This window comes from Diabrotica undecimpunctata, chromosome 1 (genome assembly GCF_040954645.1).
Source record: "Diabrotica undecimpunctata isolate CICGRU chromosome 1, icDiaUnde3, whole genome shotgun sequence".
In the NCBI taxonomy this organism is placed as follows: Eukaryota; Metazoa; Arthropoda; class Insecta; order Coleoptera; family Chrysomelidae; genus Diabrotica; species Diabrotica undecimpunctata.
The window spans coordinates 179,372,297-179,399,841 of record NC_092803.1 but is presented as its reverse complement, the minus strand read 5'-3'; the positions used below and the strand labels follow the sequence as shown (position 1 = coordinate 179,399,841).

Below are 27,545 nucleotides of genomic sequence, written 5' to 3'. Positions count from 1 at the left end.
ACCGGTTACGTAAGTATAATGTGTTGCCGGAAAAGGGTTAATGGTAAGCAACGAGTGGAAAAAATTGCAATGTTTCGCAATTACATATTTTGTAGAAAATAATGTAGGTTGAGTGCCATTATCCATGGATCACATAAAATTAAGCTATTAGATCAGATCTATTATTGATTAAAAAGTATTTTAGGGTTATTATAAGTAACCAGAACCAAACCAATTTGTTTATTTTTCAACAATTTGTATTTAGAAAACTATTTCCTGTAGAAACATGAAATAAATTAGTCTTAAGTATATTTGTGGCTAATTTCTAATAAAATATTAATTAAAATGAAAGTGGCTTAAGAACACCCTCAAAAATACTAAGTTTTGTGTTTAATATTTATTTAATACAAAAAATAAATACTTACAATAAACAAAAATAAATTAGTTTTTGATCACATTTTACGCTTATTACACTTTGAATAACACTTTACAATAGTAACTAAAAATCGTCTTGTTGTTTTCCATCAGGCCCAATATTGATTCTGGTCCCAGCTTCTTGAATGTTTCGCTTTTTTCTGGTAGACGCATTTTGTCGATCGGTATCATTTTTTTCATTATTATTTTGGCGTCCCTTTTGGCTGTCGTTTGACTTTTGACAAGTATCCATTGTACTATTAACCTTTAATTATATTATTTTATATTATAAATCACAGAATTAACTGATTGTGAATACTAAGTACGAATGAAAAATTTCGTCATAACACTTTGGTATTTAATACGCCGGCATATCCGTATATCGATGTGTAAACTTTGAGGTGCTAATTGAAATTTTCGTCGAAGCGGACTGTTTGATTGTATTTCGCAGCCACGACTGGGAATTTCAGGCTTGTTTTCTAGGTATTATTAACCCATAACTCCGTATACATACGTAAGAAATAGATTGACTAAAGGGGCATTGAACATTGACTCTGTCTATCACATAGTACAATAAAAAAACTAAATTAGATATTAAGTCACCTAACAATACTGTCATACCTTTATCACCTTAAGCCGCGCAACGTCTAAAGATAAGTTAATTACACAATACCTTTAGATGTTTCGTTGATTAAAATTACTTGCATTTATGATATTCGTGCTATGTAAAATATCTTCTAGTTAATATTTTATCTTTATTTTCTCTACAAGCAAAATACAGGGTGTTCAAAGATGTTTTTAACAGCCTATAATTCAGGAAGTAATGAATATTTTTATTTGAAAATGGGGAAATTTCAATTGGACCTTCTTCTTCTTCTTTCTTGTGTGTAGGCATTAAAGCCTGTTTCTTCTTCAATATAAGCCTCCTATATTGTTAAAATTATCGTACCATATTTTTATTTGTATGTCAATACTTCTTCGTCCATTTGATGACTTATCTCGTGCTATTCGTACTATCCTATCCTCTGCCATTATGTCTGCTATGTTGCATGCTCTTCTTATGTTTTCGCTTCTCTCCCTATCCAACAGACTTTTCCCTGATATTCGTCAGAGTATTTTCATGTCTGTTGTTTCAAGTAGTCGCCTCGTTTTAGATATGTCAGGTCTTGTCTCAGCCGTGTATGTTTATGTAGGTCCAATTGCTGCTTTATAGATTCTTGTTTTTGTGTCGTGTCTTAGATGTTTGTTCTTCCAGATTATATCATTAAGAGATCCTGCCCCTTTACTTGCTTTTAAGTTTTATTGTTGTACTTCTTCTTCAACATCTCCATAACTAGTTACATCTATTCCCAAATATCTAAACCTTGCTTTTAGCTTTATTATTTTCCCATCAATTTCGATTTTACATCGTAGTGGGTATTTAGATGTTGTTTATTTTAGTGTTTTCTGCTGATATTATCATATTGTATTTCTTGGCTATTGTATTAAAGATGTTTGTTAATCTTTGGAGCTCGTCTTCTGTCTCGGAGATTAATGCGGCGTCGTCTGCAAAATATAATATTTGGATTTCTTTGTTCCCCATTTTATAACCATTACCTTTTTGTACTGCTTGTATTATTTCGTCCATTATTATATTAAAGATAAGTGGGCTTAACGAGGCACCCTGACTCAGCTTTGCACTGGTATACACTGTGTTAATTTTCCATTTATCTTTCTTCTTCTTCTTGTGCCACTCTTATCGGAGATTGGAAATCATCAAGGCTATCCTGATATTGTTTACAGCTGACCTAAAGAGTTCATTAGTGGTACAGCCGAACCACTCTCTCAAATTACGCAGCCATGATATACGGCCTGGATTCCGTTTTCCTTCTATTTTTCCTTGCATTATATTTTGAAGTAATGCGTATTTATGTCCTCTCATCAGGTGACCCAAATATTCGAGTTTTCGAGATTTATCTTTGCCTGTATTCGATTATGGAAGTAGATGTTTTTGACGGTTTGTATAATATTAATTATATTGGTCATGGCTTATAGAAATAAAAATCAACAACCTAATAATCATGGTTCTCGGAAGCCAAGATTCGGCAGGGGAAAAAGCAACAGTAATGAGAGGGCTTCCCAGGCCGTTAGCCAGCGAAATCTCTGATCACTAAATATATACAAATCCATCTGCAAAATCGCTACATGGAACGTAAGAAGTATGTATGAACCTGGGAAACTGAGGAATATACAGCAAAAGATGTTGCGACTGGATATATTAGGAATTAGCAATACAAGATGGATTAGCTCTGGCGAACTCAATACATACAATGGACTAATTTATTACTCTGGAAGCAGCGACACTTAACACAACTATGAAGTTGCTATGATCCTCAGTGAAAAAGTAACGATATCAGTAACAGGCTTCGTACCGATGTCCGAAAGAATTATAATGTTGCATATATTGACAACCCATGGAAAAATGAAGTTAATTCAGATTTATGCGCCAACTGCTGACAAAAATGAAGAAGAAATAGAAAACTTTTATAGCGAACTTCAAAAAACATTACATCTCACAGCATCTAGAGATATAACAGTGATCATGGGTGATTTCAATGCAAAAATTGGCGAAGGAAAGTGCTACCCTAATGTAGGACCATATGGGTTTGGTGAACGAAACAACAGATGAGATCGCCTAATAGAATTTTGCCAGGAGCATAATGTTATAGCCGCAAATACATGTTTTAAATTACCCAAGCGACGCTTTTATATGGAAATCGACAGCTGACAAGGACAACAAAATCGTCAGAAATCAAATTGACTACATTCTAATAAAACATAGATATCGAAACTCAATTCAGGCAGTCAAGGCATATCCAGGAGCAGACGTATCCTCTGATCACAGTCTTCTTATTACTAAGTTTCAACTTCAACTAAAAGAGACGCAAAAAAGCCGCAACAACAATGAATTTAACATACAGAAACTAAAGTCAGAAGAAACAAAAGAAAATCTGAAACACGAAATCAACACAAATCTAGATAGAAACCCAAGAAATAATTGCAACGTAGAGCAGCAGTGTTAATTCTTCAAAACCTCTTTATTGGAGCCAAGTAAGAAAGTACTTACAACAACCAAATGTAAGAAAAAAGAGTGGATGACCGAGGAAATTCTAGAGTTGATGAATGAAATTAGAAAAAACAAAACCATCAATACGATCCGCTATAAACAGCTTCAAAACCAAATAAGAAGAAAAATTATGGAGGCTAAAAAAATCTACTTCTCTGAAAAATGTAAAGAAATAGAAGAACTGCAAAACAGATATGACAACTTTAATCTATATAAAAAAGTCAAAGAACTAGCCGGAGTAGGAAGTAGAAGATCCTAGAATATATTGCTCGACAAAAATGGAAATATTATATTGGAGACAGAGCAAAAACTACGACGATAGAAAGAGTACATCGAGGAATTATTTCATGACCAGAGAGAAGCTAGTACATCTGTAGATAGCCAAACGGGAGATGTAGGCCCAGAGATAAGCAAATCAGAGGTTAGTCAGGCAATAAACTCAATGAAAACCAATTAATCTGCTGGTCCAGATGAATTACCAAGCGAGCTATTAAAGTTGGTCAACGAGAAAAACCTAGACATAATAGTAGAACTGTTTAACGCTATCTATACTACGGGAATCATCCCTAGAGAAATGTTGACATCAGCATTTGTGTGTTTGCCAAAGAAAGTGAATACCAAAGAGTGCAGTGAATATCGAACCATAAGCTTAATGTCACATACCTTGAAAATTCTGTTGAAAGTTTTCCACGCCAGAATTCACTCTAAACTGGAGTTGGATATTAGTGACACACAATACGGGTTCCGCAATGGTATGGGTACCAGAGAGGCACTATTCTCCTTCAACGTGCTGACGCAGAAAAGTTTGGATGTTAACTGTCCTCTTTACGTCTGTTTTATAGACTAGTTACAATAAAGCGTTTGATAAAGTAAAACATGACCGACTCATTTACAATACCTGGAAAGACTCATAAGTAAAATAGTAATGTGTAGTAGGGTGCACGGACTCTCGCTCAATATCAAGAAGACGAAGTTTATGAAAATTTGTAAAAACAACCATAATACTAATGAAATCTTGGCAGTAGAAGGCCAGCAGATCGAAAGAGTAAAAAAGTACACTTAGCTAGGAACACAGAAAATATTGACTACACTGCAGAAATCAAAGTCAGAATCGAAAAAGCACGTTCTAATTTTATAAAAATGAAAAAGGTCCTATTTGGCAAAGATTTAACATTAGCTCTTAAAGTACGCCTAACAAAATGTTACGTATACTGTGTACTATACTATGTAGTGGAATCACGGACGTTAAATCTAGACACAATGAGACGACTTAACGCCTTTGAAATGTGGATCTATAGAAGAATTATGAGGGTTTCCTGGGTAGATAGAGTTACGAACAATGAAGTACTGAGAAGAACAGGTAAAGCGAAGGAAGTTGAACTTACAATTAAAGAAATAAAGCTACAGTTTCTCGGACATGTAATGAGTAGTATGGCTAGAAGTATGGTATCCTGCGATTCATAATGCAAGGAAAGATAAATGGCAGAAGAAGCATCGGAAGAAGACGAATTTCATGGCTCAAGAACCTGAGAGAATGGTTTGGATGCAGCTCAAAACTACTATTTAGAACTACTGCCTCAAAAATTAAAATAGCTATGATGATTGCCAACCTCCGTAGCGGAGATGGCGCTTGAAGAAGAAGAATAATATTGATTGGTATTTTTCCATTATACAGTAGTTGTAAGACGTCTTCGACTTGGATGCGATCGAAAGCCTTTGTCAGGTCTATAAAACATAAATATGCTGGTTTATTGTATTCGGCATCTACGCAGATCTTGCGGATGTAAATCCTTGTTGTCCATCTGATAAAGTTATTAATTTATTGATTTTGTTTGTCAGGACTTTTGTGGTAAGTCTTTTGTGGTACGGTGTTCAGTAGATTTATACCTCTATAATTGTTGGGGTCTTCTTTATCTCCTTTCTTAAACATTGGTTTTGTCATCTCTAGGGTTATACTTTCTCCTCCGTGTTTTAGAAGCTCGTTGGTTATTCCGTCTGGTTCTGGTTACTTTCTATTTTTAAGTGAATTTATGGTTATCTCTTCTTTCTGAAAACTAATTTCTATTTCGTATCTTGATTAGGGTACGTTATTGTGTTGATTATTATTTTCTTTTCCTTTAAACAGTTCCGTCAGGTAACTTTTCCATTCGTTTGCTGGTATGTTATTGTATTCCTTCAATTCTGTCATTTATTTTCATTGGTTTCTTACGAAGTTCCATAAGTCGATTTCCATCCTTTTTGTAAACTGTTCCCAGCGTTTATTTTTTGTTTTTCTTACCTGGAAATTGCACCTTCAATACTATGAACTGATGTCTACATAGGATCTATAACGCCATCACGGACACTGTGACATCATCAGAATGAAAAAATTAAATGGATTAGGGAGTTGAAGGTTAGCTCAGATAAAAGGATTTTTTTTTATCCCAAAGTCAACAGTGTACCACAATGAAGGTATTAATTTAAATAAGTATGTTAAATTTTCACTTTAATATTTATTTTCAGCAGTAATTAACAATATTCAAAATCTAAAATAATTTTATAAATATTCAAAATGACCTCCTTCTGCTTCAACACAAGCGTCAAACCGTTTAAGTAGTTCACCTGTATACGCTGCATGTATTATCTCGGACGTAATCAGCGCACATGCTTGTCTAATTTTAATTACTGTTTTAATGAGAATAAGCCACAATTAAAATTTAAAGTAAGTTTATTAACGTTTCAATTTTCACTTCGGGAATCGTTCTTGTGAAAATTGAAACCTCAATAAACTTATTTAAACTTTAATTGTGGCTTATTTTTATTAAAATAGTAATTTCTATAAGATGTCACAAGAAAATAGCTTCAGAACAACGTCTAATTTTAGTTCTTAAATAATTCTTTTAAAACGATTTCTTTTAATTAGCCCCATACAAAAAAATTTAAGGGTGATAGTACAAGCGATCTTGGAGACCATCTGACGGGTCCGTTAGTTCCAATCCATCTTTTTCGAAATGTGGCATTAAGATAATTAATTAATTAATACCGCTATTATGTGGGGGTGCGCATTCTGTTGCCATAGCATAACTTCTCTTCCGCGTAAAGGAATATTCTCCAGTACCAAAGATATAGTGATAAAGGCTAGTCTTTGATTAAAATCCAAATTCTCAAATAAAATATACAATACATCATCAATTACATGCTGTTAAATACATCTTGGAATACCCTATATAACATAAAGATAAACTTTTGGATACTCCAAAATATTGCCATGATGACATGTTGAAATGGAACTAGGCAGGTTAGACGAAGCAAATTGTAGATTGGCGACCAAGAGCAAATAAGAAAAGAAGAGGCAGACTTCAAACCAGATGGACTGATGACATCAAGCGAATGGCTGCTCATGAATAGATGCAAAAAGCAACCAACAGAAATGAATGGACACACCTAAGGGAGGCTTACGTACGACGATGGATGGAATAGCTTTTGATGATGATAAAAGTTTTGGACAAAACTAATGAACAACTTGATTATAGTGTAATCATTATATCAAGCGATATTCAATTTGGATTCAAACCTAACCAAAAATCTGTTAACTGAAGCTTTTAACTTACATCATACAAGCCATTAACTGTAGATACACATTAGCAATAGCAACATGCTTTGATGTTTAAAACGATTTCGATACTGTCTGGCATACAGATTTAAATAAAATGCTACTATACCCTTGACTACCAAAATCCAATAATAAGTTAATGCTCTTGTACCAAATAGTAGAATATTTAAAGTAAAAATTACAGACCACTTATCTGATTCATTGGCCATTGAAGTGGACGCCTCAAAGTTTGATCTTTACAATAATTCTTTACACAGTTTACACAAGCCATTTCTGCATCCCCAGCACGCATCCTGACTTAGCGCAGAAAATATAGTCCTCGCTAATGGCAAAAGGACAGCAGTATTTGATCATGCACAGTGTCAAATCAATAGAGTTAAATAATGGTGCTCATCAGTAACTTCTTTAAGAGTCAAATTAATAAACACTTTCAATTGAAGACTGAGCTTAAAAACACTCGAGATAGGGAAGGAAGACAAGTCAAACAGACGTCTAGAAACGTTAAGTGTAAAACTTGGAGCTATATGTTTCAAAACTGTCCTACACACATATAAAACTTTCATAATACAGCTTATCTAAAAACCAATCTTCTTTGCACACACTATATAAATGTAAACAGAGAAACAGCGTTTTGGGTACCAAAAGAACAATACACCATAAAATTTGCATAACCTTTATCTACTATTTTTGACCCTAGTCCACAACCTTTTTTTCTTATTTATCTTGTTTTTATATAAACATGACTGTCTGTTTTTATATGTGCCTGTAGTAAGCTTTTGTTCCATCGTTTTCGTGGTCTTCCTTCTAATTGTCTTCCTATTCGGGAACCATCTCTCGCCGTCTGTACTACTGTTTGTTGTAATTCAGCTTATATAATCGTTCCGTTGTATTGTTCTGAAGCTATTTTATATATATATATATACTCTTCTATTTCTCACCCAGTCCTTAATGTTCTCCACCTTGTATCTCCGTCGTATATATGTGATTCTAGCTCTATCACGTAGTGTCTTAACGTTGATTTTTCTAAGGGTTTTTTTCTATGCTGTTTCTAGGATTATTTTTGTTTTTTCTCTGCCATGCCGTGTTTCTGTCGCGTATGTCATTATTGGTCTGATGTTTTTTTTTGTAAATTCTGTCTTTTATTTCTTTTCCGATAATTATATTTCACCGTATTGTTTTATTCAGGCAACCTGCGGCTCTGTTTGCTATATTCACTAAATTTTCCACTTGTGTTTCGAGCTGTCCGTAGCTAGAATCAAAATTGGAAGTTTGGGATTATGAAGTGTGGTCTCTAGAAATGCTACGAGTCTCTCCTTAATGATCCTATCGTAGACTTTATCTATAGTGTTTAGTAGAGAAATTGTTCTATAGGCTTCAGTGCTGATTCGGGGTTTCCTGGTTTGGGAATCATGACTATGCTGGCCGCGTTCCAAAGAGTAGGAAAGAAATACAGAGAGAGGCAAGCATTAATTATGTTGGTAAGCAGCGGGATAATACTTTCATTTACATGACGAGGAGAGTCCTTTATATGAGTATAACATCTAAAATTTTTTAATTTTAATAAAATCTATAAAAATAATAAATATAAAATAAAATTACTTTATTTAAATTTAAAAATGTTATTTAAATTTTAAAAATACAGAAAACATAGTATGAAGCTAGAGAGTACATAAGATTTTGAGGCACGCGTTCGTGATGCTAACGTTTAGGTTGCGGTTGCTTAGGCTTTTTCATTTTTATAAGTCTAGAGTCTAAATCTAAATATTTTGAATGTTGTTCTTACTAATCTTCGTTCCTTGATGTTATTGGTCAGCATACCAGTATCATAAGTTGTAACTTACTTTTTACTTTTTCGTGTCTGGATCCGACTACAGTTTTTCTGCCCAATATTGGGCTACGTCTACACCCTTTGTATTTGTGAGCCATACATCATCGAGGCTGCACTGTGATGGGCAAAGTCTGCATACTCCCAGGTGCTCCACGTTCTGTATTTTCCTCACATTTACAAAGTGCGTCGCTGTCTGTCTTGATGCCCCATTTAATGAGGTTTTGTTTTACAGGGGCAACACCTGTGCGTATGCGATTGAGTGTTTGCCAGGTTCTCCAGTCCAGGTTCATTCCATTAGGTCGTTCTGGATGTAGGGGGAACAGTTCGGGTGGTTCGACGCTGACATTTCTCATAAACCTTTTCCTTGATTTAAGACGGCCGATTCCTGGCGGTTCTTCAAACCCGTATAATTAGTGCCTTTCATCGAAAGTTTTCCTGAACTTCTCCTCATATTGTGAGGCGCATCTAAGGTCGTCTGGTGATGCGAATCCAGCTACCCGGTACAGTAGGGGCAGGGGGGTAGGCTTCATACAACCGGTAATTATTCTACATGTTTGACGGTCAGAATTTCAATGTCGTTGTAGCATGTTTTTTCAGCTGATGTTACATTAATATCTCTTCTTACGAAGATGGCGCTTCCATGTTTTGCACTTGGATGTTCAATGATAAGCTGCGTTCTCAAGGCTACATCTCTAGGTCTATGTGCTGATATGTCACGGTGAGTCTCATGAGTTGTAACAAGAAATATACTTCTTCATGTCTTCTAATACATATACTTAATCTGCTCTTATTAGATTGTCAGATGCTTGCTTAAAATCTATAACGAGAATATTTAATTTGACATCCTCTTCATTATATTGAAAACTGACTGCGTCTTTTTGTGCACAGCGTTGTAAATCTCTCCACTCTACCTATCTGCTGATAATGTGTTGATTTAGGCTTCTTGTGTGTTTTGCTAGGCGTAGTCTGATCATTGAATTTATAAATTTATATTATGTCAGAGCTGTTTAATAATATTATTTTTCCATAGCTGTTGTATTGGACCTTTCTTTGTAATATTAAACTCGTCATTTAAATACCTTAACACAATAGAGCACCCAAATAATGCATAATTTCGTAATATTGTGTTAATTTAAAAGTCGAAACACTAATAAGAAATTTTTATTGCAGTCAAAAAAACCTAATAACTAATATATTAACATAAATAATAAAAAAGACATGTGTGATTATTAAAAATACTTGTGCATATCATTAATTTCAAAATCCGTATTCCTCCTCTCCATCTGGTCCAACATTGTTTCTGGATGGAACATCAATAATTGATCGTTTTCCTCTAAAACAAAAAGAAACATTAATTACTACAAAATCTAATAAGCATAAATATATATATATATATATATATATATATATATATATATATATATATATATATGTATATATATATATATATATGTATATATAGGAAAATAAATAAGTAGACTAATCTGTAGGTATCCTTAACATATTAAACGGTTTACTATATTTCTTGACTGGTGGAATTTGGAGTTTGGTGAAGAAGAATGAGCCAACATAATCAGAGGAATTCAAACTGAGAAAAAAACTTGCATGGACAATATTTAGTAGGTTAAAATCAGTCTATAGATGCTAATGTACACGATCACAAAAATCAAATATATTTGTACAATACTTTCCCCACTTTTTCGCTTTCGAAATCTGGTCGGGTACAAAAATCAATATTGGAAGTAACCCAGAGAAAAATGGAAAGTATCCTAATACTTTAATTCTTAAAAAGACAAGCTAGAGATATGATAAAACCAAACCTGGTGAAATACATTGGATAAAGATAAAGTCAAAAATGACTTTAAGCATAAATATAAACAGGAATGTAGTATTCGGTGTTGTAAAAACAAAAAAAAACAATATATAACTTTCTTGGGTTCTTGTTGTATCTATTCTATATATTAGAATATTGCTAATTATCACGGCTATTTTTACTTTTAATACTACAACTCTAAATAAATGTACAGAACTGTATTTACATCACTTCTTCAAAATATTTAACCAGCAAATCCGCCTTCTTCCAATACTTCTTTTTCCTTGAGATTGCCCAGATATTGAAATTTTTTTAATAATTTCCATATCCTAATTGTATTCATTATTTCCCTTTTTTTTTTTCATTCTTCTAAGAATATCAACATTTGCTACTCTGTCGACCCAGTATATTTTTACATCATTCTGTAGCACCACATTTCATAGCTTAGGTCTCCATTTCATAGAGCAGCTTGTAATTTTCGACTTTTGTCGTAATATTTGATCTTTTTAACATTTATTGTTAGTCCACTTTCCTCGCTAACATATATTACCCGATCTAAGAGTGTTTTGTAAGTCTTTTATATTATCTGGTTGAAGCACGCAACCCTACTTCACTTCTCTTTATATCGTTATTTTTCCAGATAATTATTTTTCCACTCTAATGGAAGTATGATTTAAACATAGACGAGATTTTTATTTTTAAGCAATTTTATTAGGTTATTAGGATAAATTTTATCAAAGGCCTTATTGTACACGACAGTACAGTGCTTAATTTCAATTGGGTTCACCAATATCTTGGACCAGTTTTCTATAAATTGTGTAGTTAGTAGTTATAATCATTGCTTAGGAATAATACCTTTATTATATACCGTGTTATACAGATCTACTAACAAACCTAATTGATCTTATATTAATTTTATTATTTCAGCTGGAATTCTGTCAGGTCCAGCGGTCCTATTAAATTTTGCTAAGTTTATTGCATATATTACTTAAGTCTTTTGTTTTTTTTCTGGTGTAAAGTATATTATTTTGGACCTAGATTACATTCGTTATAATTGTCAATATTTTCTTATTGTCTTCCGTCTTCGAACAGTTCTTGAATAAATTTTTCCACCTGTTAATTTTCCTTTAATGTGGGGAATTATTTTGCCGTTAGAATCACCTAAGATATTACTATTGTTATTTAATCGTCTTATGCCAGTTATAGTCGTTTATTTTTTGCGCAAATTAAAATTGCCATGGTTTCTTTCAAGTTCTTTAATTTCTGAATATATATCGCTGTACCATTTTTCTTTTGTTTTTCTATTTTGATCTGATATCTTTCTGTATTGATTTATATCAGATCACATTATTATTTTTACACAATATTTACTTATCTGTTAATTGTAATATTGCATCTATCATGTTTTATTATTGTGTTTTCCATCTTTTGTTACAATCCTGATTTTTGAGGAGCACTTTTATACTTAATTATTCGTTAATTCTTGTAGATAGTTCTTCCTTTATTTTTATTTTTTTATTTACAAAGCTCAATACGACTTGAAGGCCTAGGTCTAAAATACAATTAATATAATGCTTATATATTACAAAACTTCTATCAACTTGGGGGGCTTCTTGTCCAATCATGCTGCTTGCCTACTAAATTCGCTTACCATTCCCCTCCATTCATCAAGAATAATACGGTCCTCAAATGAAAATGGTACGCAACACACGGATAATAAAAAATGTAGGTCCTAAATAGATTTTTAACTTATGCTAAAGTACACTATCAACAATTTAAACATTTTGGGATTGAAATTATTATATAAGTATAATACGAGTATAATAGCAATGTCAAACCAATTAAGTGGGTATCCACTGAATACCGAATAACTATTTTAGCTGAGATTATAAAACATGAGTCCATAAAAAATAAAAAATTAAGTTCGGTAACCAACACTTCCTAGTGTTGAGCAGTGATCGAGCATCAAAAACAGATAGACTGTTTTGCAAATAAATCACAAACAATAAGTCGTAAATTATTTATGTTCATAAGTTCTATAAACGTTGAAAAATATTTTTAAAACTTGTTCTGTATCAAACTTAGTTTGAATTATAAATGATGTTTTATGTCACTTGCCTAATTGGCTTTTAGTTTAAAGAAAAGAAATACTTTTAGGTTATATCAATGTAAATAATCATATTAACAAAACTTTTAAATATTTACACCCACGAACTGAATTGTGTTACCGAAAATTTTACATTATAATAAATATATAACATTGACACACTCACCTAGAATGAGGTTTTTGGCTCTCGTCTGGTACGTCATCAGTCGTTTCCTGTGGTGGCGTCTGCTCGGTGTTGTTTTCTGGTGGTGGATTCTGGTTATCACTCATCTTCGGTTGTTCTTTTAATGGATTTCTGTCAAAAAAACAATTACTATGAGACATAACTTGACAACAACATACGCAACAAGTACAAACAATGTGATTCGGAACAGGTGACCGTGAAACTAAACAAAATGTTTATTAAAATTAGAGTCTAACAGGAAAATCCTTAACAAGGTACCTAGCGGCAGTGGCGTACTATAATGTATTATTTGACAAACGGTCTGTGGGAATTTTAAAGTTTGATATTTTAAATTTAATTTTAAGATAAGTCTGGTTTATGTATATAAATATATTTTCGTGAATATTTTGCGATAAAATGTATTCTCTTTTTTTAATTAAACTACATGCGAAACGAATTACTACAAAATGATTATTAAATATTTTATTAAAAATTTAATATTGGGCATTGATTTTTTTGTTCTTAATTTTATTTTAAATAAGAAATTCGTATTTCGTGCAATAGTGTTATATAATGTGATTCTGAGAGAACAAAAAACTGGAGAGTTGGAAACTTACAAGTCACAGTAGCCACGTATAACTGCCAATCGATATTATCAAGTCGTCAACTAGAATTATGTGGGACATCCTAGGCGCATGCGAAATTAGAAGGAAAGGCGATCCTCTTGCCCTTAAAGGACCAGAAAAGATAAGCAAACAAAGGTGGGTTTACTTATACATCCAAGAATAGTACGCCAGTCCTCAATTATGAAATCAATTAAAAGAGAACAGCGCTGATCACACTAAAAATTTGCAGTAATTAATGATCGGAAAATTGAAAATCTTAATATCGTAAAGGCTTATTCCAAGCCATTAAAGAAAAGAAATGATAATAAAAGTATGACTCAAAAGTAAATAATCCAAAGTAAGTGAAATCAAACAAGAAAGTAATTACCGTGGACTCGTAACTTATACCGGAAGTCGCTGAAAGACAAACAACACTTCTGTTAAAAAAAATAAAACGAGATAAAGTGCCAGACGAAGAACAAGAAATATTCAGCCAAGTAAAAGTTATATTTAATAAAAAGCACAAATAAAACTACACAAAAATTATTACAACTGGATTTAAAAATAAACTTGAATTCTATCAACCAGTAGAACAGAAAGCATTTAGGAAGGGATGCAGCAATTGTGGTCAACATCAAAAAGAGGTATTCGAGAAGCAGACACTATGCCACTATCGTTGTTCAACTTAGCGATGGAAAAGCGATTAAAATGGGGTAAAACGACGATTTTTAAGGCGTTATTTTGATGACCTGATCATGGCAACACAACCTGATAATATTTTATACACCTTATCTATTTTCAATAGCTTTGATCCTCACTTCCAATTTAAATGTGAATTGGAGGGAGAATAGCACCCCTTTTTCAGATATGCGAATATATATCGCACACAGGATAACACACTGGGCACCATGTGGTACAGAAAAGAAACGGCTAGCAACCGTTTCTTAAATTACCAATCTGCACACCCAACCAGACACAAACATAACCTAGTACAAGCCCTTCGTCTTAGATTACATACGTTGACACATTTGCTATACAAAGATGAATCTCTGAATTTATTTAAGTCTCTTTTTATTGATTACTCCTATCCCATCACTATCATTAACAAATATCTATTTTCTAAAAGTTACGGGCATTCTATTTCAGAAGCCTCCAATAGCGAAAAATGAGCGTCCATTTCTGATAAAATACAGTTAATTAATTCCCCTTCCACTCCAGAACGATTCACAAAATATGCTTCTCTCGTACTTTCCTCAAATCACTAAATAAGGTCATGAAATTCTTCTCTGAAACATACACGTTACAATAACCCTACAAAACACCAGAACTGTAGGAAAGTCGTTTTCGAAGACTAAAACTCCATTGACCCCTTTTAAACATACTAATGTTGTGTATCACATATCCTGTGCAAATTATAACTCCTGCTACATTGGCCAGACCAGCCGCTTTCTTTAAAGTCGTCTAACTTCTCATAAAAGCGACATTAGGATTTTCAAAATGTGCCATATTCTTAAACATCCATCAGCCCTAAATAAACAAACTGACATCGATAATTTGAGCCAGATTTATCTCGAACAAATTATTCCACGAACCCCGTATATTTTTTTTACCAATTCCTTTTCAATAATTCGCACAGTGAAGGTACGACCACCCATTAAGAAATAAAATAAACACATGTGCTGATGTTCCTATTTTCTAAACAAGCAAGACGCAGTGTCTTTTTGATTGTCACCACATGAAAACTAAATAAAACCGTTGGTAAAATTTAAATTCACTATAAAATTAAATGAATGGACTTTAGTGCTTTGTAGCAAGTTGTATTTTTTGCTAAAATATTTGCTCTATATGTTGAGTAACTTAATAGTTTCTAGAACATCTGAAAGACTACAAATTGTTTGGTAAGTATAGTAATCCAACATTGTAGACGTTTCTTATAAACTTCTTCATTACATTTGTACTCTGAACTGAAGAAGCTTTTAAAAAATTAGCTAACCGTATTCAATAAACCAATGAAGTACCTGACTTCTCTTTTTTTACCAACATAAATTACCGAATCAACCTCTGCATTCACTTGCTCAATACTTTTGAAATTTAAATTGACGGTAGCAATCAATAGTAAAAGTAGTAGTAAGTCTCACGTAATCTCCACTAATTTCTGGAATAGTTGAGACCATAGAAAAGAACAGAAACATACCTACATTTAGGGAAGACTTATTATATATAGATTTTATCTATAACTTATAATCTCTGATTACTTTTCTTCTTAGTGGCATTTTGTGTATTTTTTTTAATTTTTCAAAGTTCTTTTTATTTTAACTGGTGATCTGATAAGTAACCTCCTTTGAAATGAAAACATTTTTTCCAGAAAATTTTATTCGATATAGTCTCCCTTTAGGTCAATTTTTTTATATCGTCCTGATAATTATTCTTGAAGCTCTGCAAAATATGCGTTTGGAATTTTTTACTTAGAAACCACCTCGTCAGATTTAGGAACATGTTATAATCAGTGGCGGCTAAATAAGGAGAATAACCTGGATGAGAAAGCAATTCCAAGTAGAACTCATGAATTTTTGCCATTGTTATAAAGCTCTTGTGGATTGTCTCGGAAAACAACACTTTTATATTGTACATATGGAGCCGTTTCTTACTGAGTTTCTGCTTTAATTCATCCAATAATGTACAAAAACATTAACTATTGATAGTTTAACCGTTTTCAAGATAGTCAATTAAAATTAAGCGTTTGCAATCTAAAAATACAATGGCCAGAACTTTTTCAATCCATTGAGCGACTCCTGGCCACTTCGGAACTGGCTTCAGCCTGTATACAGCCGGTTTCATATTCTTTCTTCTTCTTCTTGTAGTGCCTATCCGTTTCGGATGTTGTCAGACGTGTAGAACCACGTACGTAGATTTTTCAGCCAGGAAATCCTTGGCCTTCCTGGTCCTCGTTTTCCTTCTACTTTTTCTTGTAGAATTAATTGCAGCAACCCATATCTTTCGCTTTTCTATCAACGCCGATTTCATTAACGATTACCAATCAATGCCAAAAGTCGAACTGATTTATAAGGTCCAAAGATTGCAATTAATACCAACTAAAACCGTTTTATGAAATGTCTACATTTTTTAGTGTAACTGCCTCTAGTACGTGGTCCAATATACCTAGATACACGATCACTACGAAATTCACGGACCAAAATTATGACAGTGTACTCTAAAGACGAAGCATTATTTGCCTTTAATATCTTGACACAGAAGTGTTTGGATGTGAATCAAGATGTATTTGCTTGTTTCATTGATTACAACAAGGCGTTTGATAACGTCAAGCATGACCAACTTTTAGAGATCTTGGAAGCTAAACAGTTAGACACTCGCGATATAAGAATAATATCTACTCTGTATTATAATCAGAAGGCAGTTGTACGCATCGAAAATAGCAGAACAAATGAAATTCAAATTAAAAAAGGAGTTAGACAAGGATGTGTGCTGTGATTTAATCTCTATTCGGAAGAAATTATGAAGAAAGCATTGGAGGAAGAAGAGATTGGGATAAAAGTTAACGGCCAACCAATTAATGATATTAGATACGCAGATGATACGGTTTCAATGGCGGAGACAGTAGAAGACCTGCAATCCATTTTAAACAAGGTAGTCACAGCCAGTGAAGAGAAAGGGTTAACAATGAACGTTGTTGCAATTGAACGATTGAATGCAAACCTGTATATTCACAATAACGAAATCGAACGGGTGCACAAATATAAATATTTGGAAACAAGTGTTAATAACAACAATGACATCACATAAAAAATAAAAACTAGAATTGGAAAGGCTCGAGCTGCTTTTGTTAATATGAAGTACATTCTGGGAAGTCATGACATTAACTTAAACCTGAAAATGAGATTGGTTAGATGTTACATCTTCTCGATGCTGCTGTACGGAGTAGAGACTTGGACTTTAAACAAGAGCAATACCGATAAACTAGAGGCCTTCGAAATGTGGATATACAGAAGAATTTTGAAAATACCTTGGGCAGACAAAATAACAAATAGTGTAGTTCTTCGAAGAATGAACAAAGAACGGGAGCTGTTGATCACCATCAAGAGAAGAAAGTTGGAATATCTTGGTCATGTGATGAAAGGGGAAAAAGTACCGATTGATCCAGTTAATTATCCAAGGAAAGATTCAGGGCAAACGAAGCGTGGGGAGACGACGTATATCTTGGCTGCGCAATTTAAGAGACTGGTTCCAGTGCACATCTAGCCAATTATTAGAGCAACAGCTTCAAAGATACTAATAGCAATGATGATTGCCAAACTCCGTAGCGGAGAGGGCACTTGAAGAAGAAGACTCTAAAGGAGTATTAATCCTATATTATTGATCCAGCTTTTCTTTTGTTTCATTCGCCATTTTATTTCTTAAATAATAATGTTTAATGAGAGATCGAAAACTGATTTTCTCCTATGTATTATTTTCCCAAACTTTATACAACTGTCAAAAATATACGAAAGGCAGCATCACGCTAAAATTTTATATGTATGCCTAAAAAAGGTTGGGCTTTATAGAACAAATGTTTTTTGAGCCCTAACAATCATACCGCCCTAATCGGCAAAGGAGGGTACTTATCAGACCTTATCCTATTTATTATTAACATTGTAACTAAATGTTTTAAATAAAACAATGGTTCAGATTTTTAATATTAATGAAATCCTCACTTTTATTGACGTTGGCAGATTCACTGATTTGCATGCAATGCAGTTTTCGTTTAACTAATAAATATTTCAGTCAGCAATGATCTAATTGATATGTATCCTACTTTTGAGTGATAAATAATTCATACAAGTGCGAGTGTTAATTAGTATTCCTTATTTACCTGATTGCTAAATATGTTTACACGGTGCACCTTTGTTTATAATATTTTTATCTTAAGATTTATTTCATTTGTTTGTCTAGTTAAATTGTTGTTCAATATTGATGTAGCACTGGAAAATAGCGTCGTAAATTCTAAAGACACTTAAAATACTTTACCGACAATAAAAATAAAATCAAATGAGATTTTCCAATTAACGACGCTTACTATCATAAACAAAAATAATAAAGTCAGGTCAAAATCCCTAACAAAATACGCGTACATAAATAAATACATAATAAAAAAAGTTTTATTTAAAAATCCTTTATAAAAGGTATATAATTAAAAAGACCCTTTCGGGCTACATCACAGAACGTTTTCAGACTAAGAAGTCCATCATCCTGCAGTATTACCAGATATACATGAGTCACTAAATATCTGGCTAAAGACCGTTAGAAAGTTACAAAATTTGTTGGGTGTTACATTATTGTTGAAAATATGTGATGATGTTAAAGTATTTAACAGATATCTTGCATGGCAACGTAATACTGCCAATAGGGGTTGCTGCTGACCCTCAGACCTTGTCTGAATAGGTTCTAGAGTGTATTTATATAACTACTTAACTAATACAATATTTTTTGTAGCAAGTCAAAAAATACATAGTATATAAAAAAGGAATAGAAAAACCTAACTTAAATAAATCACAAACAAAATCACATATTAAACAGTAAAAGATTTATGGCAAAGTCACGGTAAGCAGTTCAGTGGATGTTCTGCGATGAGTCGTATATTCTTCTGAGCAGTAAAAGCAATGTTTCAGAAGATATTTTTTTATAACTTTTTCGAGACTATTACATCTTAGCTGTTTAGTACTTTTTGGTAAAATATTGTAATAGTTTGTATTGTAATTAAGACAATTTTTATCTGAATAACTTAATATACAGCGATTTTTTTGCAAGAAGTGACAGTTTCACGTATTGTGAACGTGAATACCAAGCTGCTTTATTAAATGGACCCGTTTTATGTGAATTTCAGTTAAAACTTGAAATATCAACGGAGTAGATAGCGGCATAATTTTGAATTTGTTAAAGAAAGGTCGGCAATGTTCTAGATAACTAACCCCTGCTAAAATCCTGATAGTTTTTTTTGCATTCTAAAAATTTGAAGTGCATTTTTGAATTGCCTCATATGATTAACTCATAGCTTAGGTGAGAGTGAAATAAAGAAAAATATGCTATTTTTATCGTTTCAAAGTTGACAACCCTTAGTAGTTGGCGAATAACAAATAATTACTTGATAGCTTTTTCTTTAGTTGTAAGATATGAGCCGACCAGTTCAGTCGATTTTCTATGGTTATTCTCAATAGTTTAACAGGCTCTTTGTTATCTGGATCATTATGTAAATTACTTGCAGATATCACCAAATTTTGCGTTTTATCAGAGTTAAATTTTAGTTTGTTTGCAGCAACACATGTGCTAGATTTAGTAGAAACTTCCTCATTAGACATTTTTAAATCATCATTATTTTTTCCTGATATAACGTATGTCGTATCATCTGCGAACTGTATGGATTTGTACGGAGATATGAATTTAGATCAATCGTTGATATAAATAATAAACAAAAGACGTCATAAGACCAAACCTTGTTAGGCTCCATGTTTTACAGATAGAAAATCGGAGAGATGACCTTAGACACTACCACCTGATGTCTGCCACATAGATAAGAAGTTATTAGCTTAAAACGGATACTTCTGATTCAATTGTAATTTAATTTGTGGAGCAAAATGTCGTGTGAAACGCAGTCAAAAGCCTTCGACAAGTCGCAAAGAGAAAATTACTATGCGATTGCCTCATTCAAGCCCCTCAATCACCTCGGTCACAACATTAAATACCACGTTCGTAGTAGAACGAGCACTTCTAAATCCATATTGTGAGTTGCTAAACGAACTATTTGACTCAAAATACGAATAAAATTGTTGTTTAATAACCTTTTCAAAGGGGAACCCCTTTGGCATCCCTTTTTGAGGAATCACCTTTTTTGTAGATAGGTAGTACTTTAGAGTATTTTAGTTCTTCCGGAAATACTTCAGTTGATAGAATTAAATTAATAAGATGAGTGAAAGGTGTTAAAACTATTTGGTAAGTTTCTTTTTAAATTTTGCTATTAATTTAGTGAACGTCTATATAATTAAAATTAATAAGAGACTTTATGATTTGAGGGATTTTTTCCTCCACAACGGGACGAAAAAAAAGGACTTGCTCGGAGAAGGATAATTTATATAATAAATTGAAGAGGACATCGACATTAATAGTGGGAAGAGAAGGGAAGTAATTATATTCTCTGCAATTCTTGTAAAAAAAAGCAGTCTCTAGGTTTATTATTGGAATTAGTATTAAAATCATAGTAAGCAGATGGCAGCTGAAGTCTGCTTGCCATCTAGAATTCTTTTTTCCCAGCAACATTACTTGGATTCGTAATTTTTCGGTACCATCATTTATTTTAATATCCCTCCAGCAACTTCATTTATTTAGAATATATTTCCAAAGACGTTCTTGCTTCATAGAACACAAAAAATGTTTGCAAATAACGAAAATTTCAAAACACTTAAAATCTCATTCGTGATACTTACAATGTAATATTTTGTTTTACGTAGTGAACAATTTCGTTCTAAATTCTTTAACAACATGCAATAAAGTTGATTTCCTGATTAGCACAATAAATTGAAACTAATGAAGTTTGTAGGTTGTAATATACAGTATATATAGCTCAAACAAATTAGATATATGCAAAGAAATTTTCTTGTCTATGGTGAATCAATTGTCGGAATCTTTTCTAATTAACAAATCTAGTTGAAACTGGAATATTTAGATCATTCGTTATGGCATTTTATATTATTAAAAGTGGTGGAAAGCACAGGTTTAATTTAATTTAATACAATGACTATCCTTCGTAGATCTGCATCCTTGTTATCATATTACTTTATAGTCTTAATAAGTAATGATTTTATTACATTTACATACTAATATAAAAGTGTTGATGAATTTACTATAAAAATAAATTGTAATATAATATATTTACGATGTCATAAAAGGAGCAAAATTATAAAGGTCTAGAAACCAAAAATAATATTTCATTTAACAATCGATCTCCGATTTCTGATTTCGAAGATAAAAGGCGTTAAATTAAAAAATATATATTTTTTGTTCATAAAATAGCGATTTTTATACATATATATTTAATTAAATTTAAAGTCTTTTTAACACTTTGACGGCTGAAATAATTTTAGTTACGCGGAGACCGAAACGATTCTGAAATGACCTGGAATATAATTACTTGATTCATGCTCTCCCATTACTCCTTGGGAATAAAAAAACTTTTCTTTAACCCGGCGTCACCCAGGTGGGGTGTAATGGTATCCCCAACACACTTAGAACTAGCATAATTCTATGGTTAATACACGGATGTTTTATTGGTTGCCTATAGCTTCCTAAAACATGTTATCGTTGGGTATTCTGAATTTTCTGAACCAATTTCAGTTTTAAGTTGATCGTCAAAGTGAGCACAGTGGCACAGTGTTCTGCAATCCGATTAGACCCCACCTAGGTGACGAAGTCACAATTTTAATTCGCAAGGTAACTAAGACAATTGTAATTCGTGGCGTTATTTGTTGTACATATAAACTTTTTTTCTCTAGAATGAATTACGAAAAAGAACTAGCCAAACTATTGGAACTTTTGCAGGAACTTGAAGATGATGAGTACGAAATTATGGACTCCGACGATGAAAACGAAATTGATTACATAAGTAATCAGTCTGATGGTGAACACAATAAAGAAATTGAGGGACTAGAAGTATTGGAATCTAAAAATAAGCGACATAAAGATAAAAATTATCCTTATTATTTAGGTGGGGATTTCAAAACAAAATGGAGAAAACACCATAGTAATAAAGCAGTTAGAACGAGGGCAGAGAACATAATTTCGAACTTACCAGGATCCAAACCATATGCTAAAAACGCTAAGACTCTTTTAGATTGCTGGCTTCTTTTTTTTTATGAAGAAATGCTTGAAGGAATCACGGTCTGCACCAATGTATTGATAGATAAAAAAGCGTTAGCCTACAAAGATAAAGCATATTGTAGCAGGACCAATATTGTTGAAATAAAGGCATTATTTGGCCTTCTCTACCTAGTGGGTTTATATAGAAATGGTCATCGTAATCTAAACGACTTTGGCGAACAAATGGTACAGGAATCAATATATTTCGTTCAGTGATGGCACTCAATAGATTTACATTTTTATTGCAGTGCTTACGTTTCGATAATGTAGACCATAGACAAGAAAGGCAACAGTCTGATAAGTTGGCTCCTATCAGGGCAGTTTTTGAAAAATTTGTTGACAATTTGTCGCAAATTGTCAACAAGCGTACTCACCAGGACAGTTCTTCACTATTGATGAAAAGTTAGAGTCTTTTCGTGGGCGTTGCTCATTCCGGCAGTATATTTCGCACAAGCCCGCGAAATACGAAATAAAAATTCAGGCCCTAGTAGACTCCTGTACTTTTTATGTTTTTAATATGGAAATTTATGCAGGGACCCAGCCAGATCGGCCGTACCAAATAAGCAATAAACCAATTGATATTGTCCAAAGACTGATAGCACCAATTTCTGCTAAAAATCGAAATATCACTTTAGATAATTGATATACCTCTTACGAACTTGTGAAAATTTTGCGTGAACGACATAGTTTAACTTCAGTAGGAACTCTGGGGAAAAACAAGCGAGAGATTCCCCCAGAATTTAAACAGATTAAGAACAGACAATCACGGTCCTTGGTATTTGGATTTCAGGAACATATAACTATGGTATCCTTTGTACCAAAAAAGGGAAGAACGTGATTTTATTATCATCACTTCATCACGATGATGAAACAAACTAATTCTACCGGCAAGAAACTTTGACCAGAAATAATAAGTTTCTATAATTTTACAAAAGGAGGGGTTGATACGGTCGATGAGTTGACAGGAAGTTACAGTGTATCTCGTAATTATAGAAGGTGGCCACTAAGAATATTTTTTACACTAATGGACACAGCTGGAATCAACAGCCAGGTAATTTACAGAACAAACACTAGTGACTATTCAGAAGAAACGTCGTATATTCCTGAAAGATCTCGGATCAGCATTAGTTACGCCAATTATGGAAGAACGAAAAAGTAATCCGCGACTTACAAAATATTTACGATCCATAATAGTTCAAGTTTTAGGAGAAAGCGACCAAGTTCCACCGAAAAAGCAACGTACGGGACATGGAATTTGTCAAAAATGTTCCAGAAAATCTGACCGGAAAACTCAACAAACGTGCGATCAATGACTAAACATTCCGCACTAGTTTATCTAGGGCATCAACGCCGCTTTTGATTTTGTTCTAGGATTTTACAGTTTATGTCTTGAATTTTCTGGTAAAAGCAACACAGCACATTTTTGTAGTCTGAGTAAAGAACACCAATGATGTACAGAACTGAATGTTGGGCAGTAAAAAAGAGAGAGAAACAACAAATATGTCGCTAAAACAAGGATGGTTAAGTGAAATGACAAAAAAAGGTAGAAATAGATATGTGAATGATGACACTGGCTGAATTGTAACTTTCTGAAAGGACTTGAAGAGGAAAACCACCACACCACAGGACACACATATTTGGCATTCGCAGACAATGTAGTAATTTTTGTCTAGAAGAAATGAAAAATTAAAAAAGGTAGTGGAATAACTAGAAAGAACAGTTCTAAAAAAGGACTCCATATAAACGAAACAAAAAGTAAGTACATAGAATGGACGGACAAGGAATTTGAATAGGGACAATATTTAATGATAACAACAGAATAGTGGCATAACTCAAAAATTGACAAAATTGAGTTTATTGGAAAACCACTATTTTATAGCATGTAAAAACGGCACAATAATAGTTGTACAAATTACCCATAGAAAGCAACTGTGTCATTGTGACGTATTAATAATTTAGAAAAATTTCTGCGTGCAATACTGCCATTTTTTAGTTGTGCGGAGGACGACGACCGTATCGATACCAATTTTCCGTGCAACATCGACTACAAAATCGTTGTAGTAGAAAAATGTAGATCTTTTATAACTGTGTATGTGAGAAACAAAAAATGCCAGTCCTGTCTTTCCCAAAATTAATTTTGAAAAAGGACATTTTTTGATAACTTTCCTAATACTAGAAATAAAATAAATTCAATAAAATTCATGATATCCAAAGTTTAACCACCAATTGTCTAAACTTATCAGTTTTTGAATTGTGCCACTCTTGCATACAGGCGACGATATATGCACTTAATAGAATACTGAAAAGCAAAAATATATCCAATGCAGCCAAATTAGGAAAGTATAAAACTGTAATAAGATCGATTGTTACGTATGTCTCAGAAACCTGGACTATGTCAAAAACTGGCCGATCAATGTTAAAAGTATGGAAAAGAAAAATCATTCGAATAATAATTGGAGAAAAGATGATGAACAATCAGTGGACACGAGGAACAAACAAGTTAGAAGACTTATATAAGGAGCCTCATATAACTGCAGTTGTAAGAGCACAAAGGCTTGGATGGAAAGAATGACCCAAGTTAGCAATTGTAAAAAATGGAGAAAGACTGTGAAATTAATAACAGATTCGCTAAAGGAAAGACCAACGGTTCTGTACGAAGCTGAAACGTAGGTTATGAATATATATATATATATATATATATATATTGAATTTGAAATTTCCGCGGGAGCTATATGTGGTTTCAGTTGTTTTCCGGGTTTGACTCCGCGTTAAATATTTTTGGTTTTTAGAAAAACCATTGTTTTGACGACGTTTCGGCAAGGTCACACTTGCCATTGTCAAGTCAGATTCTGCTTCGTCTTGATGTTACAGGCGAACTGATTTCTCGGTCGCTGCACGCTGAGTTTAAATATCTTGTTGCGCTTCTTGTCATTGGTCCTGTGCGCAGAGTGGGCGTGGTCTTCTTCGCTATTTTAATTTTTACGTTTTTCTGCAGAATTGTTTTCCACGTATTTGGGAGTCTTTGGGCATCATCTCTGGTGTTTAAATTTTTCGGATGTTTTTCGATCTCTATGGCTTCTCTGATTACACGTTTGGCCTTATTTTCGATGTTGGCTAGCATTGTTGTTCCATTTAAGTCTATTTTATGTCCTGTGTTTATGACATGTTGTGCTAGGGATGAAGTTTTTTCTTTTCTTTCGATGGCGTTTCGATGTTCTTCGCGTCTAACCTGTATCCTTCGATTTGTTTGTCCGATGTACGATTTATCGCAGTCTTCACACGGGATCCTGTATACGCCTTGATTTTCTAATGCAACTTTTGTTTTTGCTGATGGTAATATGGTTGCTATTTTTCTGTCGGTGTTAAAAATAGTTTCTATTTTGTTTTTTCTTAGAACTCTGCTGATTTTGTCTGTCGTACCCTTTATATAGGGCAGGATAGTTTTACCGACTGGTTTTTCTTCTTTTTCTGGATCTTTGCTGTTGTTTCGGGATTTATGTGCTTTTTCAATCATGAACATGGAGAAACCATTTTTTCTTAGACTTGTTTTGACTTTGTGCATTTCTTCATTCTTATGGTCCTCATCTGCCAGTTTCTCAGATCTTGTTATTAAGGTTTTTATTACCGAATTTAATTGTGCAGGATGATGGTGTGAGTCTGCGTGTAAGTACCTGTCAGTATGGGTTGGTTTTCGGTATACTGTATGTCCTATGCTTCCATCTTCTTTCTTAATAACTAACACATCTAGGAATGGAAGTTGTTGGTTATTCTCCCGTTCCATGGTAAACTGTATTTTTGGATGGATATTGTTAATGTGTTGTAGAAATTTATTAAGTTTCTCTTCTCCGTGCGTCCAGATAATAAATGTGTCGTCAACATACCTAAGCCACAGTTTGGGTTTATGCTCTGCTGTTTCTATTGCTTTTGATTCCATATCTTGCATAAAAAGGTTGGCTATTACGGGGGACAGTGGTGAACCCATCGGTGCTCCTTCGACTTGTTTGTACCTCTGGTCCTTGTAGATGAAGTAGGTGTTGTTTAAGCAATGCCTCGTTAAGTTTAGTGTATCCTGTGGTATTGGATATTTTCTATGTATAATTTCTAATGTTTCTTCTACTGGGACATTGGTGAATAATGAGATTACATCAAAGCTCACTAATAAGTGTTCAGGTTCCAGAATAACGTCCTTGATACGGTCGATAAAGTGGCTTGCGTTCTTGACGTAAGAATCCGCTTCCTCCGCATATGGTTGTAGCTGGTCAGCCAGAAATTTTGCCAGTGATTGTATCGGTGATCCAATAGAGCTGACTATTGGTCGTAATGGTAGCTCTGCCTTATGTACTTTAGGTAAACCGTACAGTTTTGGACATCTTGACGACTTTTCTCGTGGAATAAGCTGGAACTGTTGTTCTTTCTTGATGTTTGACGCTTGTATTTTGGCTTTCGTTGTTTTCTCCAGATACGTTGTTGGGTCTGTTGCGATTTTTTGATATGCACTATCGTTTAGAATGTTTTTTATTTTTGTGTCGTAGTCTTCAATGTTCATTATGACAGTAGCGTTACCCTTGTCAGCTGGAAGAACGATAATGTCTTTGTTTTGTTGTATATTCTTCAAGGCTTTCTTTTCTTCGTAAGTTAGATTCTTTTTCGGAGGCTTGGCTGTTCTTAATATTTGTGATACGTCTTGTCTAATAATCTCGGCTGTTTCTGATGGTAATTTAGTGATAGTCGTTTCCACTTCGCTAATGATGTTTTCGATGGGAATACGTGTCGATGCAATGGCAAAATTAAACCCTTTGGAAAGGACACTATTTGTAGCTTCATCCAAAGTAAGATTTGAGAAATTGTAGACTAAATTATTGGATTCTGTTGTTGGTAGTTCCTTATTTTTTGGTCGTTGTTGTAGTATCAATTTCTCAAACTTTTTGATTTGTTTTTTCTTGGTGAGATCAGCATCTGTCTCCGATCGAAAGTTTGTGAGTTTGTCGAAGATGTTCCACATAATCGGATGTACTTTGTTACTTAGTGTGAGATATA

The 27,545-nt window shown here is 33.5% G+C and overlaps 1 protein-coding gene and 1 long non-coding RNA gene across 7 annotated transcripts in view; one reads left to right on the top strand and one right to left on the bottom strand.

Moving 5' to 3' along the window:
- The window catches only part of Glut1 (Glucose transporter 1), a 481,871-nt gene that overhangs the window by 351,635 nt on the left and 102,691 nt on the right, over positions 1-27,545 (top strand). The gene's annotated exons all lie outside the window — the stretch shown is intronic.
- LOC140432637 (uncharacterized) overlaps positions 10,065-27,545 on the bottom strand; it is a 37,014-nt gene continuing 19,533 nt past the window's right edge. For all 3 annotated transcript variants that reach the window (XR_011949824.1, XR_011949825.1, XR_011949826.1), the window contains exons 2-3: positions 13,006-13,134; positions 10,065-10,252 (exon numbers count right to left, since the gene is read on the bottom strand). This is a non-coding gene — a long non-coding RNA (uncharacterized lncRNA). The remainder of the gene's footprint in view (positions 10,253-13,005; positions 13,135-27,545) is intronic.